Source organism: Giraffa tippelskirchi, chromosome 8 (assembly GCF_054371585.1).
Source record: "Giraffa tippelskirchi isolate mGirTip1 chromosome 8, T2T-mGirTip1v1.2.pri, whole genome shotgun sequence".
In the NCBI taxonomy this organism is placed as follows: Eukaryota; Metazoa; Chordata; class Mammalia; order Artiodactyla; family Giraffidae; genus Giraffa; species Giraffa tippelskirchi.
In genome coordinates this window covers 60631480-60648379 of record NC_137282.1, presented here as the reverse complement: position 1 = coordinate 60648379, position 16900 = coordinate 60631480, and the positions used below count along the sequence as shown (strand labels likewise).

Below are 16900 nucleotides of genomic sequence, written 5' to 3'. Positions count from 1 at the left end.
ATGGTAAAGAATCTGCCTGCAATGCTGGAAACCTGGGTTTGATTCCTGGTTTGGAAAGATCCCCCTGGAGAAGGGAATGTCTACCCAGTCCAGTATTCTTGCCTGGAGAATCCCATGGACAGAGGAACCTGGCAGGTTACAGTCCATGGGGGTCTCCAAGAGTCCAACATGACTGAGCAACTAACATTTTCAATTCTATGAAAAAATAGATACATATATATGAATAAGAGTTACTTTGCTGTACATCTGAAATTAACACAACACTGTGAATTGACTATGTGCTGTGCTGTGCTTGGTCGCTCAGCCGTGTCTGGCTCCTTGCAACCCCATGGACCATAGCCCGCCAGGCTCCCCCGTCCCTGGGATTCTCCAGGCAAGAACACTGGAGTGGGTTGCCATTTCCTTCTCCAATGCATGAAAGTGAAAAGTGAAAGTGAAGTCGCTCAGTCATGTCCAACCCTTAGCGAACCCATGGACTGCAGCCTACCAGGCTCCTCTGTCCATAGGATTTTCCAGACAAGAGTACTAACCAGTATCAAATAAAAAGTTAAAAAAAAAAAAAAGAGGAATGGTACTTCTGTATCAAACCAATCACCTCATCAATGTGGTTTCAAACCACTCACTTCATCTGTGCACCTCTGATGTGCCAGGAAAGAGGCAGGACCGGGGGTGGGAGCTCCTGGCAGAGAACCCCTCTCCATCCCCTCTGAGGACCAGCAGCATCAGGAGCAAGTCCTTTCTGTGCTGTTTGTGGAAAAGGTTCTCTTTACCCAAAGTTCACATGTCCGTGGGTCTCCAGACCCCATCAGTAGACAAGGGCTGTCTACCTGGCACCCTGGGCTGGGAACACAAAGGGACTCGCGAGGAGCTCTGTCCCCAGCTGGAGAAGGATGCAGCCACCTAGAGGCTGGCACTGGGGCGTGGACAGAGGGACCCTCCACACGGATGTGGTCGGATGACCCGCAGCCCTGCCCTTCTAAGCCCTGCCCCTCACTCGTTGGGAAAGTCTTCCACTCTGGGTTCACAGGAGAGTTTCCTTCCTCTAAGGAAATAGTGGTTCTAGGTCCACTTCACCTTCAGGAGACAACAACAGATACTACTGTCTTAGACAAGTCAGCAGCCCAGTAGGCCAATGCGTGTGGAGCCACCAGCCACTGAGATCTGAGCGGAGACTCTGGAAAGTGAGAGCCCCTCCCAGCCCGTCTTCACTGTGAGGCCATGTGACCTGCCCAGGCAGGGCTGACCCACTCATCTTTAGGATCTTGGGCTCCAAAACCCACACAGCATTCAATAAAGCCTTAAAAAAGACAGGTCCTTCTCTGATGGAGAAGTCACGTCTAATGCTGGACAGTGGTAATGCTTTGGGAAACATAAAATGATCAGAGAAGAAATTAATAGTGCTTTTGCATATATTTCAATTTTCAAAGGCAGCTCTAATGGTTTCTGCACAGAGCAATAGTATTTACACATAAAAGATCTACCAATTTTAATTTCATCATGAAAAACATATGAATGCAAAATGCATTTGAGAAATGCAAACATGTTTTACTCACAAAGAACAGACAACCGCAGCAGCGTGTGGGGCCAGCACGTGGCCAGGGAGCAGAAATGTTGTCAGGATGGACGTAGGGCAGCCAATGACTCTGTCAGAGGTGGACACACCTGCGTGCAACACGTTTGCACACACTTACACACTCAGACACACACAGGAGGGGAGGGTCTAACAGCTTGCCAGACTCCCCCATTGCGCTCCCACAATGAGAGGCCCATAAAGGCCAATCACAGAACACAGGCAGGGGTCTTACTGGCCTTTTTCATCTTTTTAAAAAGTTACGATTTCAATCTGAGTTGATTTCAACTGCTCCTAATCATAGAGAGACTTATCTTCCTCCAAAGCCATGTGAAAGGCTGGGGAACGCTCAGTGGGGCCCATGACCCCACCATAAGCCCCGATCCACAGGCACAGCTGCCACAGACACAGTGATGATTTTCTTGAAGGTGACTGTTGGATGTGCACCTTCCACTCCTTTTGGCAGGACTCTGGGATGTCATCAAACACGCAGGGAAAAGCTGGCCGAGTATGTATAAATGTGAGCGTCTAATCTGAGGCACACTAGACTCTCTCATAGGGACAGGCTGCCGAGGGCGATCAGACACTGGGAAGTACTCCCTAGTGTGAGAATCCGTTAACCTCCATGAAGCCTTACTCATTCATTTGCCCCATTGTAAGATGCCACTGACTGCACGGGACTTCTCAGTGTCTAGCATTTCTGACCTCACTATCAGCGGCCTTCCCTTGACCATGGGGAGAACCCACTGCCCATCACACCAGTGTGGTGGCCTCTGCTTCCATCTGATGAAACGCACACCCACCAGGCCGAGTTTCACAAATGTCACCTGGCTGCTCCGGGGTCTCCTTCTTTCATGACAGATAAGTGAATTCCATGTCATTTTCATGAATATTAGTCTCTGTATCCTCCAAATCTTTTATCCAAGTGAATGCCAGCACTGTCTACACTTAACGATTTTTCCGGTAATAAAATCATCTGATTTTATTCTCACGTGGACGTGGGAACGTCCTTGGCGGCTCAGACGGTAAAGAACCTGCCTGCCAGTGCAGGAGACCTGGGTTCCATCCCTGGGAGGGGACGGTCCCCTGGAGGAGGAAATGGCGGCCCACTCCAGTATTCTTGCCTAGAGAATCCCAGGGACAGAGGAGCCTGGCGGGCTGCAGTCCATGGGGTCGCAAAGAATTGGACGCGACTAAGAGACTAAAACACTTATCAGTGACCAGACTTTCACTGCAGCCATCTTCGGAGCTGTGTGTGGCTTGTGGGACTGAAATGAGAATTTTGGAAACTAACACTTTCTTTTTCACTGCAGATGGTGATTGCAGCCATGAAATTAAAAGACTCTTACTCCTTGGAAGGAAAGTTATGACCAACCTAGATAGCATATTAAAAAGTTGAGACATTACTTTGTCAACAAAGGTCCGTCTAGTCAAGGCTATGGTTTTTCCAGTGGTCATGTATGGATGTGAGAGTTGGGCTATAAAGAAAGCTGAGTGCCAAAGAATAGATGCTTTTGAACTGTGGTGTTGGAGAAGACTCTTGAGAGTCCCTTGGACTGCAAGGAGATCCAATCAGTCCATCCTAAAGGAGATAAGTCCTGGGTGTTCATTGGAAGGACTGATGTTGAAGCTGAAACTCCAATACTTTAGCCAGCTGATGCAAAGAGCTGACTCATTGGAAAAGACCCTGATGCTGGGAAAGACAGAGGGCAGGAGGAGAAGGGGATGACAGAGGATGAGATGGTTGGATGGCACCACTGACTCAATGGGCATGGGTTTGGGTGGACTCTGGGAGTTGGTGATGGACAGGGAGGCCTGGCGTGCTGCTGTTCATGGGGTTGTAAGGAGTTAGGAGCTGGACACAGCTTAGAGACTGAACAACAGCAGCCATTCCTGCAAGAGGCAGGATAGATCCCAGCACAGATCCTGGCTTCCCCACCTGACACAAGGCCCTCAATCCAGCTTCCAAACACCACCTGGTCACCCCGGAGCCATGAAGCTTCAGGCCTGCTTTCCAGCCCAAGACTCACAGTGACCATGCAACCCACCACCAGGCAGACTCTCTGCATGGAGTCCTAAGCCAGCTGTTACTGGCTGTCACCACTTGAGGGTCTGGAAACTTCCATGCTCATTCCTGAGGCCAGGCCTTTGCTCCATAGGTATTCATGTGCAAAGTGGACCCCGGCCCCCACACGCTCAGGTAGCACATATCCCGCGGGTATGGGCGGCGTTGGGGCAGCCTCCTCAGGGCGGATGTAAGTAGCTTGGGGCTGCTTTTCAGGATTGCAGCCCCACACGGGGGGTGCAGATGACAGACAGACAGACAGTGCAGTGTACCTCCTGCTTAGGGAGGTGACACGGAGTTATAAAACATGTGGAGAGTGCAGCTCAGTATTCAGCACCTTAGAAGTCCTTGGAATCACGGAATTCATGATGCTGGCTGCATTAATTATGGAGGCCCTTGCGTTTACTCTGCAGTTTTAAATATTGCATATGGAATGCATGCTTCTATAAGGCTGATTCTGAATGACACTTTCACAGTGGTTTTATTAAACAGCAAGCTGTATTTGAAGAAGAAGTAATTTGTAGCAAAGAACACAAACCTTTAAGTAAATTGATTTCATTGCATTTTGAACATGTGGCACTGATTTTAAGATACAGTAGACAACAAAAATGGTTAGAAGAAGCACACATCTGTTCGAGGTAGACTTCACATGATGACAAAATATTTTCTGTCTGATGGAGGAAATGGGAAATCCAGCCTCCCCACAGATGGAAGCGTCATCCCACCTTCAGTGAAGCTCCGGCTTCAGACACGGACCCCCACCTCACTGAGCCTGACTGCTGAAGACCACGGCCAAGGCCAAGGCCAGTGAAAGAGACCACATTTTAACTGCCGTTGCATCGTTAATCCACATGCCTAAAGTCATAGTCTGCTTGGTCCTTGAGAAGCCGCCTGGAGACTTAGGAAGGTCATCTGTCCTCCATCCACGTTGCTGGTTCTCAGAGGCAGAGGCAGCCGTGGCTCCAGAATCACAGAGCTGCGGGAGAGAGGACTTCAGACTCATGGGAGCCCAGGTCCTCCTGCAACAGCTGCAGGAGCACCACCTTCCGCCAACTGTCTGCACGGCTCTGGGTGCCGTCCCGGTCCTCTCTGCAGCCTCGGGTCAGAGCCCTGGCCCAGCGCTGGACCGACAGCCCCATCCCATGTGAGGCTGAGAAAGCAGACGCCTTTGACCTGCCTTCCTTGCACGCTCGCTTCTGCCCACTGCTAACCTGCTCTCCAGCGGTTAATCCACTCTCTAGTAATTAATCCACTCTCCTGCAGGTAACCTGGTCTCCTAAGGATTAATATGGTCTCCAGTGGTTAACCTGCCCTCCATCTGACCTTGCACTTGACTTTACATTCAGACATCACAGTTTTTGGATTGCTCCAGATATGCAGTCTTCTGCTGCTGTTGTATCAAGAATATTCTTTCTACAGAAAGGGCACCATTTTTCAGCTCTGACAAACTACATAGTGACCCCAGGTCCAAAGTGAGATGACCAGCGCCCAGGAGAGAATCACAAACAAGGGCCACCTTTTCAACACTCAAAACAGACTTCATCCAGGCACTGAATTCAGGAGACACATAAGGAGTAAAGGCATGATACAATGATGATGGCTGTACATTAAGAAGACTTGGACATAGACCATGATTGCATGAACAATAATTCAATGATTCAACAGTTATCCTATTACTGGTATGTCAGGATCCACACCAACAGATATGGAGGTGAGTGGCCTCCTGGACTTGGCATATTCTACACGGGGTACCTGTGCTGGGCTCCTCTGCTTGTCCTGGCACAAGTGGACACGGTTTTGACCACTGATGTTCTTTTGCTGGAGACCACAAGGTGGGGGGGGGGACTCCACCAAGTAACGCTAAGAGCATGGTCACACAGACTGGTTATTACGAGGGTCTGAGAAGGTGGCCTATCTCAAGGTCCGGAAAACAACCATGACCGTAGCCGGCACAGTGAAGGTGACACGCCACCATGAGTGACTCCTCAAGGGAGTTCTAGTTGTGTCGAGTCTGCTATTTTTAAGGAAACACATGTGGGAGGTGCTTCCTCCAACGGGCTCATTCTTGTTCATGCTTTGATGCTTAGGTCTAGGTAGGGTTGGTCTAGAGAAGGCAATACATGTGGGGCACCCCTTTCTCTGCCTGGATGAGTGAGGTCCTACCACAGATAAAGCCACGCCAGGGAAGGCTCCCCTGGCTTGAGAGCAAATGGTTTATAGAAGAACTTGCCGAGATGAGTCACTGACAGGAGACGGGATGAGCACCCAGTGGTCACCCGTAAACAGAGCGGGATGGGACTGAGGGGGCAGTGGGGGCCCTGACCCCTTCCCGTCTCCTCCTCTGTTCACTGTACCTGTAACCTTTCCAGGGGAAGAGGCCCCCCACCTCCTTCAGCACATTCCAGGCAGGCAGGGTGCCGGATTTCAAAGCCCCCAACAGTTGCAGAAAAGAGGAGCTGACTGATGGACTGTATCAGAAATGCAGAAAGATTATTAATGACCCCACCCTCTCCAAGTGGCTGCATTCACACCTTGAAGAGTTCGAATTAACGTTTCGGTTCTCAATATTATTCAAGACAAAGCTGCAAAAACAAAGGAGAAAAGTCAGAGGACACAAAAGAACACAGAGTCTTTTGAAATAATAAGTCAAGCCCGAAGAATTACAGAGGGAGCTAGAAAATCCCCAAGTGGGAGCCAGGGAAAAGCTAAGATGAGCAGCAGACACCGTAACCAAGGAGCTACTGATCAATACAGTAGCACCAGGAATGTTGCTCTGTTAACTGGGCTCTCGTTGTTTCTTTCTCAGGGGGGTTAGCATATTTTGCATAGAAGTAATTAAATTAAGAAAATGGTTCAATGGTACCACTTGGATTTAGTCCATGCTCTGACAAAAATTCTCCCCTTCTATTTGTAATCGATTAACATGGGCAGTCTCTCATTTTTCAAAGTGATTGAACAATTACCCATTTCCCATTTTGAATGACAGTCATTAGTATTAGATTCAACCACGTGAACTGGCCTACATTTGGCCCTCTTTGACTCATGGAAAAATGGTGGTTTCCAATGGCTCAAAAAGATAGAGTTGGCTGCCTTCTCTAGTAAGGAAATGCATATCCTGGCCAAAGATTTCGCATTTTTACAGATAACCTTTTCCTGCAAAAATTTAGCCACTTCCAAGCCAAAGTCCCAGAAGTTGAGCCACTTGTGAAGCTCTTACAAAACCGCTTCTCCAACACAGTCGGCAAAAGCCAAGGGGAGATTAGAAGTCAGTGGGTGTCAGAAAATGCAGGGAGTAGAAAAAACGAAGCCTCCAGTAAACTGGGTGAGAAGTACATTCCTTTTGATTGTTGTCTCTTGCTTTTTAATGTTCTCAGCAAACGTCTGTATCTTTCAGAGTCTCTCAAGGATTTTTAGATAAAAAGAGAGGTTTTATCTTTGCATGTCTATAAGCAGAGGAAAACTCTAGAGACTGAAACCTACAGGCAATTCAAATAAACTAAATCCGATCAAGGTAATATCAATGCCAGAATTAGAAGAAAACCCAGAGAGAATCTCAATAACAACATTAAAACAGCAGGTTTCAACTGGAATCAATAGACAGAATAAACAGAAAAAATTAAGTCACAAAGTGTTAGTAGATAAAAGCTCCTCACTCATTAAAATTCTGTTTGTCTTTGTGTCTTTTTATCAATGTACCTATATATCTATGCGAGTATATCAAAGTTTGTAATGTAAAAGAATGATGAAATAATCTAATTAATTTCCGGTGTCATTTCACATATTTGTTTCAAGTTAGAACCGCAATATTAATAATGGTTTGCAGTTTAATAAAATATCTTTATGTCCTATTAACTCCTATATCAGCTTGTTATAAAAGCCACTTTCTATCAAACAGCTGAACTTCAAAAGAGTTTTGCTTTGATCAGAAAAAGAAAAAAATCAGGTTCATTCCATTTATACTGAATAACCTCACTCAGCTTCATAGATGGCTGTCTGGAGCCGCCATTCACTCAGGAAAACTATTCCAATGGGCAAAAAAATTCAAAAAGGCAGAATCCAGTGAGGCAACCAGGGCACATGGGAAGCTTGCTTTTTACTTGCATGGGCAAAGGGAGCCCGGCTCCAGGGAGCATGGCTCGTGGGAAGAGGGCACCAGATCAGGGACCCCCCTCCCCAAGCGGAGGTGACCAGCTTGCACCCACCCAGAGCACCCACCGGTCCTGGCCCACGTGGTGGAATTTCAGGAATGCGATTCCATCACTGTGTCCTTCCGTCACTAAGACCTGTGAGATAATTTTACATCCTTGCCAGGAGACAAAAATTGTTCTCTGCCCGCTTTCCTCCAGTCCTTTTGATTGTTGATTGTTGTAGTGAGAAGTCATGTCCCCACGCCCACCCCAGAGGTGCGGTCAGCCGTCTTGTCCCAGCTCGCCTCTCCCTCTGTGGTCTCTGCCCCTGCCGATGCCTCTGCCAGGCACCAGGCCTGCAACACCTGGGTTATTCACTAAGGATGGGACCGCGGATCCCAGGAGTTAATGTAAAGGTCCAGGGTGTCCTCAGTTCTTTCTTTCTAGTATAGCAGCTGAAATAGACAATAACTACTAACCAGGGCATTTCATTAAGGCTTTGTTTATTTGGTGTCTCTTCCCAAAGGGGACTTCAAGTGAGACTGTTTTCCTGGGAATAAGCCCAAGTGGGTCCCTAGGAAGATCAGCATGAGGAAGGTCTGCCCACATGCCCCCAGTCACAGTGCCAGAGGCCAACTCCATCCAGGGGAGGGGCGAGCCCCCTGGGATGTGGACAGAGAGTGATCTGGCTTGGAGCCCCTTAGAAGGGGCCCGCTGTGCCCCAGGTTTCTATCCCTGCCCTTCCCAGCCTGGCGCCGTGCACCCAGGAGGTGCCAGCTCAGTGCTTCCTGGAAGAGCGAATGGCAAGTGCAAACAAAGGTCGGGCAGGATCATCTCTGAACAGCTTCTACTAAGCTGGTGGATCCCTGTCTCCTTGAATGGAGGTGAGGTCCTGCTTTGTGAGCCTGGACGTAAGACGCAGAGCTGCCCTTTCATCTGGGCTCCCCTGGTGGCTCACGCAGTTAACAGTCTTCCTGCAATGCAGGAGATCCCGGTTCCACCCCTGGGTTGGGAAGATCCCCTGGAGAAGGGCATGGCTACCCACTCCAGCATTCTTGTCTTGGAGAATTCCATGGGCAGAGGAGCCTGGCAGGCTACAGTCCATGGGGTCGCAAAGAGTCAGACATGACTGAACCACTAACACATAAACACAAGCACGCTCAGTCACTTCAGTCATGTCCAGCTCTTTGGGACGCTATGGACTGTAGTCTGCCAGGCTCCTCTGTCTGTGGGATTCTGCAGGCAAGAATACTGCATATCATGTTGTAATCTCATTCATACTGAAGCTTGACTTCAGAGTCCATCTGCTGTGATCAGGATGCCTTCGCTGCAGGACCTGAGGGTCCTAGGATACCAGCTCCAGTCATTTGGGGTGAACTCCCCCTCCACCCTTCAGCATCTCTGGCCATGAGCACAGCCTCTGCTCACTGTGACTGAAGCCCGTCCAGGTGCGTCCAATGGCAGTGCCCACCTGTGTTCAGGAGGAAGTAGGTCATCCCCTGTTCACACAAATTCGGGCCGTGTCTGAGTACCTTTCCACAAACCTTAATTTGGTCCTGTAAACAGTAGCACTTCATCCAAGCTGACTCTTTCTGGACACTTTTCATCCTCTTAGTCTCTTTTAATCCTGACGAATCTGTTGACACACCTCTGCTAGTTTGGCACAGTTCCTGCAAGTCATCTCCAGCACTGATCATATGAGCAAGAAGACACTCAGAGGGCTGGGTAAGAGCTGGAAATAAGAGCAGGGAGAGAAGAGACTTGCTTAATATCTTTATACTGTCAATACTTTGGGTATAATTTAAGAATAATTTTGTATATACTGACTAATTTCTTTCCACTTGTGGATGAATTGTTTAAGAAAATGGAGACACCTTTAGTCTATCACAGAGATTCTCACATCAGGGTGATTCGGGACCCTGGGGCACGTGTTTGGGGACTCTCCGGTTGTCACCCCTGGGGGGGCCTATTACTAGCTTTCAGCAGAGCCAATCCATCATTGTGCGGGCTCAGTTGCTTCAGCCTTTGTATCTGACTCTGCAACGCCATGCACTGTAGCCCGCCAGGCTCTTCTGTCCATGGGATTCTCCAGGCAAAAATACTGGAGTAGGTTGCCATTTCCTTCTCCAGGTAATGTTTTCGATCCAGGGCTCAAACCCAGGTCTCCCACATTGCAGTCAGATTCTTTACCACTGAGTCACCAGGGAAGCCCCGGGCAAATCCATGGATGCTGCCGAATATCCCATAGGGCACAGGGTGGCCCCGCACAAAGGATCACAAAGGCCACATGTGGATCGAGCTGAAGCTGAGAAACACTCCTCCACCAACTGAAACCCAGGAACTCTAGACCTGAAGTACAAGGCCCTCAGGGGCTGTGCCCCTGGGGTCCAGGAGGGGTCGCTCTGCCCTACCAGCACCCCCACCCCCTGAGCAGTTCCTGTCCCTTCACCCTACGAAACCTGCCTGAAGATCCAACCCCAGTCTACCCATGCTCCCCTGAGTCTACACCGAGTCTTCCAAATGCGGGTGGCCACTCAGGAGAAAATGCCGGCCTCCTTCATGGGCTCAATGGCTTCCAGGGGACCCGTGTGGGCCACCATCCTCAACTCCAGAAAGGTGAGCAGGGTGATCGCAAACATATCCTGGAACTGGATGATGTCAAGGTTTTTAGCAGCCGGATGTGTCTTAGGTCATCCACCTCCACGTCCTCATTCCTGAGGCCTGACGAGATGATGCCATGATTTTAGGTCACAGGTCTGGTCATCCCGACGACAGGGAGAGTTCACTCCACTTCCTCCGCAGGCCTTCATGGCCAGTTTTAACAAGAACTGACATAAAGCCCTTTGTGAGTCAAGACTAGAACTGTATCTATGCTGCAGTGAGTTTATGTTTCATTGGAAAATGTTTGCCTCATTTCTGCTGCATGATGGATGCCTCGGGGAGACTTCTATTTGCTTCCATGAGCAGTGAGACAAAATTCCGACCAATTTCCCCTGAAGGAAGCCCATGAGTGAAAGTTGCTCAGTCATGTCTGACTCTTTGCGACCCCATGGACCATACAGTCCATGGCATTCTCCAGGCCACAATACTGGAGTGGGTAGCCTTTCCCTTCTCCAGGGGATGTTCCCAACCCAGGGATTGAACCCAGGTCTCCTGCATTGCAGGCAAATTCTTTACTAGCTGAGCCACAAGGGAAGCCAAAAGACTTCATCAAACTGGTGGGAGTTGGGGAACTGGAGAGAGCCTTACCTAAGCATCTCATTGGACCTTCCAGCTCTCCATGAGAATGGGTTTCTTCTTTGGACTCAGTTCTCTCCTCCAGCGCTCTTCAGCGGTGGGTGAAGAGGGCTCTCAGAGCTTGCCATCCACAGCTCAGCTTCCCCAGGTACATCTACACTATCTCCAGCCAGATCAAAGGATCATAACACCATGGGCTGAGCTCAGTGCCAAAGAAAACTCAGCTGGGCTGGGTGCAGCCCATCTGAGCCAAATTCTGCATGTGACAAAAATTAACTAAAGGAAGTTCCGTCAAAAAGAAAACAGTGGCAAAATTTTTCAAATCAGGTTTCCCAACCCGGTGGAGATTAAGTGAAATGGATCCTTCATGAGGGAGGGCTTATCTTCTGACGACAGAGTTTGGTTCCTGGTTGGGACACAGTGTCCACAGCCGTTTGTCTTGAGAGCAGGTCCACTTGGTGAAGTGGTGGGCGTGGCTCCCAGGAGTAGCGTGAACGTCTGTGCTATCTGAGCATGGCCTTTCCTGGTGGCTTTTCAGATGCGTTCAAGACCCTTCATGAGATGAGAGGAAATCTGAATGAGGAGATGGAAAGGCACTGCTATTTTCCTGTTTCTATAGGATACTAAGAAAACAGGCACCCCTGGGGGGACACCCAGTGCTCTATGCACAGATCAAGCAAAGAAAGATGGGCCAGCCAGAAGTGACTCGGCAGAAAATGGTTGTTACTACAATCTCTCTGTATTGGTTCTTCCTACCAAAAAAAAAGGCATATTCACATAAAGAATGTACTTTGTAATATACTTTACCCGCAATGCTAAGATGGAGAACACAAGGAAATATTTAAATACCGTGTGATAACCACACGTACAGCTATTTCTCTTCTAACCTGTACGCGGAGCTCTCATGACATCTGAGCTGACGGAGAAACACTGGCCCAGGTCACAAAGGCATCTCCTTGTGGGACCCGAGCAGAGTCAGGACTACCGGGAGGGGCGGGTGCCCCGTGGGAAGCCCACAGGTGACCAGCACCTCACTTCTCAAGCTTTGTTCTGCTCATCGACTCCTGAGTGTGGGCTCGCGAGAGAAACATTTCGAAGTTCTTTAAGAAGCAAGTCTTCAGGGGACTGATTACGGGTGCACTGGGGCTCTGCCCACAGGTTCAGCCTGGCTCCTGGAGTTCCCCTTACAGATTCTTTATGCTAATAAGCCCTCCTCTTTCTCCTCAAGGCAAGTCGCTGATGTAAAGACAGTGCAAGGACTTCGGATTCAGAGGGCCAGGTGCCGCCCATCTCTGCAGCCAGCCACCCAGAAACCAAAAGCAGGAGCAAGGCGGGTCCCTGCCATGGGCTGCTCCCCTGCGATGCCCAGTCGGTGAGGGCTGAGGGAAGGAGCCCTGAGTGGAGACCGTCAGCCCTGAAAGAGCCCTGCTTTTTACGGGGGTGGCGGCTGTGTCCAGAGCCGGCATTGAGGCAATCCCAAATTCTCCTCTGTTCAGCTGCTGCCCACGCCCAGAACTAGCCCCAAGGGGTCAAAAATGTCAATGTGAATCCAGGGATGAATTTTTATGCGAAGTTTAAGCAACTCGACTTCAACCCTGGATGCTGGTTTGCAGAGCACTGGGGAAACCTTCCTGGGGTTCAGAGACCACGCTGCCACTGACGCTTTCCCACGTGCTGAGTTAGACTATTAAGTAAGAGATTCACTGATAACAGAACCAGAAAAAATAAACTTCGTGGTTGATTCATCCACGATCTGGGAACACTTTCCAAACCGACTGTGATCAGGGACAAGGACGTCCCCAAGTCAGAATAAACTTTCTCCCAAACCAGCTTCATCTTCCCGTGAAAAGTCCCAGCCTGCTCTGCTCATGCTGGGAATCTTTTTAAGTGAATTGGAGAGTGAGTAACACTTGGGCAGGAGGGAAGTGAGACCAGCGAGGTGGTGGCTGGCGGGCTGGGGGTGCCTCGTTAGCAAACGGGCCGCTTGTTAGGGTGAAAGGGGCTTCCGCCTGCTGAACAAATTAGAACCTTATAATTAGATTAAAGTGCATATATTTTAACTTTAATCTGTTTCTGTATTTGAAGGAAAAGTCTCCAACTCACCAAACCCGCCTCCTTTCTCCTTTGCTCCCACCTGTTTCCATCTCGGGACCCTGTCCCCAAGCCACAGAGGGTACCCCTTATCAGATCGCCCGGAGTCCTGGAAAGTTAGAGCTGGAAGGGACCTTCATACTAACTGAACGCAAACCTCTCTTCTCACCAGTGAGTAGAACGGGGCTCAGCTGTCTCCGGTGACTCCCCAACTTCCCAGCCTGGATCTGGGCCGAGTCACAGGCGCCTCACTGATTTGTGAGCCCCTTCTCCCCTACAGCTTGCTACCCGGCCCAGACTCTCACCCGTCTGCCTAGTGTGTCAGAAAGAAGCAACGACAGTACTAGTCACTCAGGCATGTCCGACTCTTTGGGATCCCATGGACTGTAGCCCACCAGACTCCCCAAGGTCCGTGGGATTCTCCAGGCAAGAATACTGGAGGGGGTAGCACTGCCCTCCTCCAGGGGATCTTCCTGACCCAGGGACCAACCCAGGAGCGTTTGTCCATAACAGCGGGCAGTGTTCCAAGTGATGGGCCACATCGACTTGACACAAGAAATCGGGCGCTGGAGGAGCCCGTGTGCTCTTTGCTCTGGGAGTCCGAGGACAAGGAAGAGGCTTCCCCAGGAGCTCGGGCAGTGACGTCCTCTCTCCTGCTCACCGAGGACTTGTGTGTGATGATGGGGCTGAGGGGTGAGACAGCTCCCCCGCAGTCCACACTGCATGATTTGCAGACGTGTGTAGACGCCTTCTCTTCTGGACGAGAGCCCTTAACACGTGACCACATGAGGCTGCGGCTCAGAGGCGTGGGGTCCCCTCCTCCCGCACTGACGTCCCTCCTCAACGCGGGGTCCCCAGCATCCTCCTGGTCAGACGTGATGCACAGCATCAGCTTAGAGGGGGCTCCTTCCTCCTGGCCCTCGGGGGGCGGCCGCCTGGCTCCAGCCCTGACGCTCCCGCTCTGGAGGGAATCCCGCTCTGACACCGCCTTTCAGCCACTTCAGCAATGAACACGGGCCCTGTAGGGTCCTGAGGAGCCTCAGAGGTGTCTTGGCCAGTGCCTGCCACAACCTAAGGGGTCAACCAGACCACAGCGCCCGCCGCTGAGCCCGCCTACTGAAGGGCACTTGGTCGCCACCCTGATGCCCGCCCCCCATCACCCACTGCGCACCCGGCCACCATCACCCTCGTCTGGGAAGCATCTCTGGATCCACTCAGAGAGGACCTGGGGCCCTTGTGGTCACAAGCAAGCATGCCACACCCAGCTCCCTGAACCCACCGGCCATCAAGACCACAGGAGGCATTCCCAGGCGTGATCAGACCAGAGGAACCGGCTTCAGAGTGAGGTCCAGCCCAAAGCTGGGCATTACAGGAGGGGGGCAAAGGCAGCCCCTCGGGGTTTTTCTGACCTGTGACATGGGCGTGGGGGCGGCATCAGAGAGCTGGCCAGCCACCGTGGCCTCTGGGGCCTTAGGGGCACTCATAGCCCTGAGGCCCCCGAGGTGCATCCAGCCTGGCCAGACTCGTGCTGCCCCCCCCAATCGCAGAGGGCAGCCCTGTTGACTCCCTGTCTGATCTGCCCCTGGGTAAGCATGGGGCAGGAGATGACAGGGTCCCAGCTCAGAAGGGAAGAAAGCAAAGGGGCACTCAGCACACAGACCCCCATGGCCAGCCTCCTGCCCAGACACGCAGACCCCTGGGGGGGCAGGTGCGGGCTCCAGTCCACCTTGGGCCTGGTCAAGCGCCTGGCACAGGGCAGGGGGTGGGTGAGCATCCCGAAGGAGCTTGGGAGAGGAGGGGGTGGGGCAGGAAAGACGGTGAACATCACGTCCGCTGATAAATGCCAATAAATATGCAAATGGCGGTTCTAGACCCGCTCTTCTTCCTTTCCAATTCAATTCCAGTAACCCGGGGGGTGAATCTCTATAAATTAGAGTGGAGTGCGACTTGTAAAGAGCATTTTTTCTGACATCCCCAAAGCACTGCTGGATCTTCGGAGTTTATAAATTGTTGATGTATATTAGTTTATATAACCACTCTGTAGTTAATAAGAATGATCCTCAGAGCAGTACTGGAGTTAGGGTGTGTTTCCGAGCTCCTGAACGTAGCGATCTGGGGTGTGGGGGCCACGGGAGGTTGCTTGGTCGCGCCCCTACCCTCGGGAGCAGAGCGGGTGAAGTCTGCAGGGGGCGCAGCCCAAGCGAGAGGGTCTGCAGGTGTCAGCGTCACCCCCACTGGCCGCTCTGCTCTGAATCCCCAGAAAGGCGGACCCAGAGCTGTACTTCCCCACTGCTGGGCACGGTGCTCTGGGCCAGGAACTCAGAGCACTCAAGATCCGGTCCTGCTCAAAGAGGACCAGGCTGATGGAGTGGGGTGCGCCCACGGCTGGTGCAGAGACACGGGTGGGTGGTGGAGACAGCTGGAGCTCTGGGAGGGAGCCAGCCCCCACTCAGGACGATGGGCGCAGAGCGGGTGGAGGTTTCCAGGGGTCACCAGCGGTCATGGAACGGGCGTTGACTAAACTGGAATAACCTGGGTGATGGCCAAACTCTCAGTAGGGTCACAGGTTAGACCTAGGAATAACCACGCTCTGCAAGGCAGCTGGGAGGAAAGGCTTTGCTTGATGTCCACCTGGGATCCACCCACAGCCGTAAACGGGGAGGGGTCTGTCCACCTGGGGTCCACCCACAGCCGTAAACGGGGAGGGGTCTGTCCACCTGGGGTCCACCCACAGCCGTAAACGGTGAGGGGTCTGTCCACCTGGAGTCTACCCACATCCGTAAACGGGGAGGGGTCTGTCCACCTGGGGTCCACCCACAGCCGTAAACGGGGAGGGGTCTGTCCACCTGGGGTCCACCCACAGCCGTAAACGGGGAGGGGTCTGTCCACCTGGAGTCTACCCACATCCGTAAACGGGGAGGGGTCTGTCCACCTGGGGTCCACCCACAGCCGTAAACGGTGAGGGGTCTGTCCACCTGGAGTCTACCCACATCCGTAAACGGGGAGGGGTCTGTCCACCTGGGGTCCACCCACAGCCGTAAATGGGTCTTGCAGGAGAAAAGAAGTGGCCCGACCCCTTGGGGACGTCTGGCATGCTTGCCGCTGACCTGGGCGGGAGCCTCCCCAGGAGCTCCTCCTCTGGGGGTCCTGGAGCCGGCCGCCGGCTTCCTCCAAGCACCTCTGTGGACACCGCTCCTCCAGAACCGCGGGAACAGGCGCTGCCCGACCTGCATCCCAGAAAAGTCCCGAATCAACACAGGGCCGCTCGTTCCTAAGGCTGCCCGTGGGCTATAAGTCAGAGCCGCGGGGGAGAGGCTTCACACCCGGGGCCACCCACCCAACGCTGCGCGCTCTGCTCAGCACACCAGACTGTTTCAGCACACGGAGGGGGTGACAGCTGATGCTTCCAGGACACGAGCAAACGCACAGACACCTGACAGGCACACAGCGCACGCGCACGCGTGCGCACACACACACACACACACACACACACACAGCCATGCCCTCACACACACACCCGCACAGAGCATGTCCACGCACAGCACACACACATGCCGTTACGAATGGGATACACACACTCTGAGAAAGTATTAGCAATCTAACCAACCCGAGCTTTAAGAACAACATACTGTGCCCAGGGCAGATTTATTTCAGGGATGCAAAAAGAGTCTGAGCCTGGAGTGAAAGGTAGAAGCTGCGTGGAAACAGTGATAACATTCTACAAACACTGCTGAATTTAAAAAACTGTTTTGGAAAACGTTAAAAAGTTAGAAGACAGTTCTTTAATTTATCATCCATATACCTACCTCT

General features: G+C 51.6%; 1 long non-coding RNA gene across 1 annotated transcript; it reads right to left on the bottom strand.

Moving 5' to 3' along the window:
• Window positions 1-3676: 3676 nt before the first annotated feature.
• LOC145517880 (uncharacterized) lies at window positions 3677-16510 on the bottom strand. Its single transcript, XR_014062428.1, has 4 exons — window positions 16428-16510; window positions 16198-16317; window positions 9307-9494; window positions 3677-6217 (listed from the first exon to the last, which is right to left on the bottom strand). It is a non-coding gene; the product is annotated as an uncharacterized LOC145517880 (long non-coding RNA).
• Between the last annotated feature and the right edge of the window lie 390 nt (window positions 16511-16900).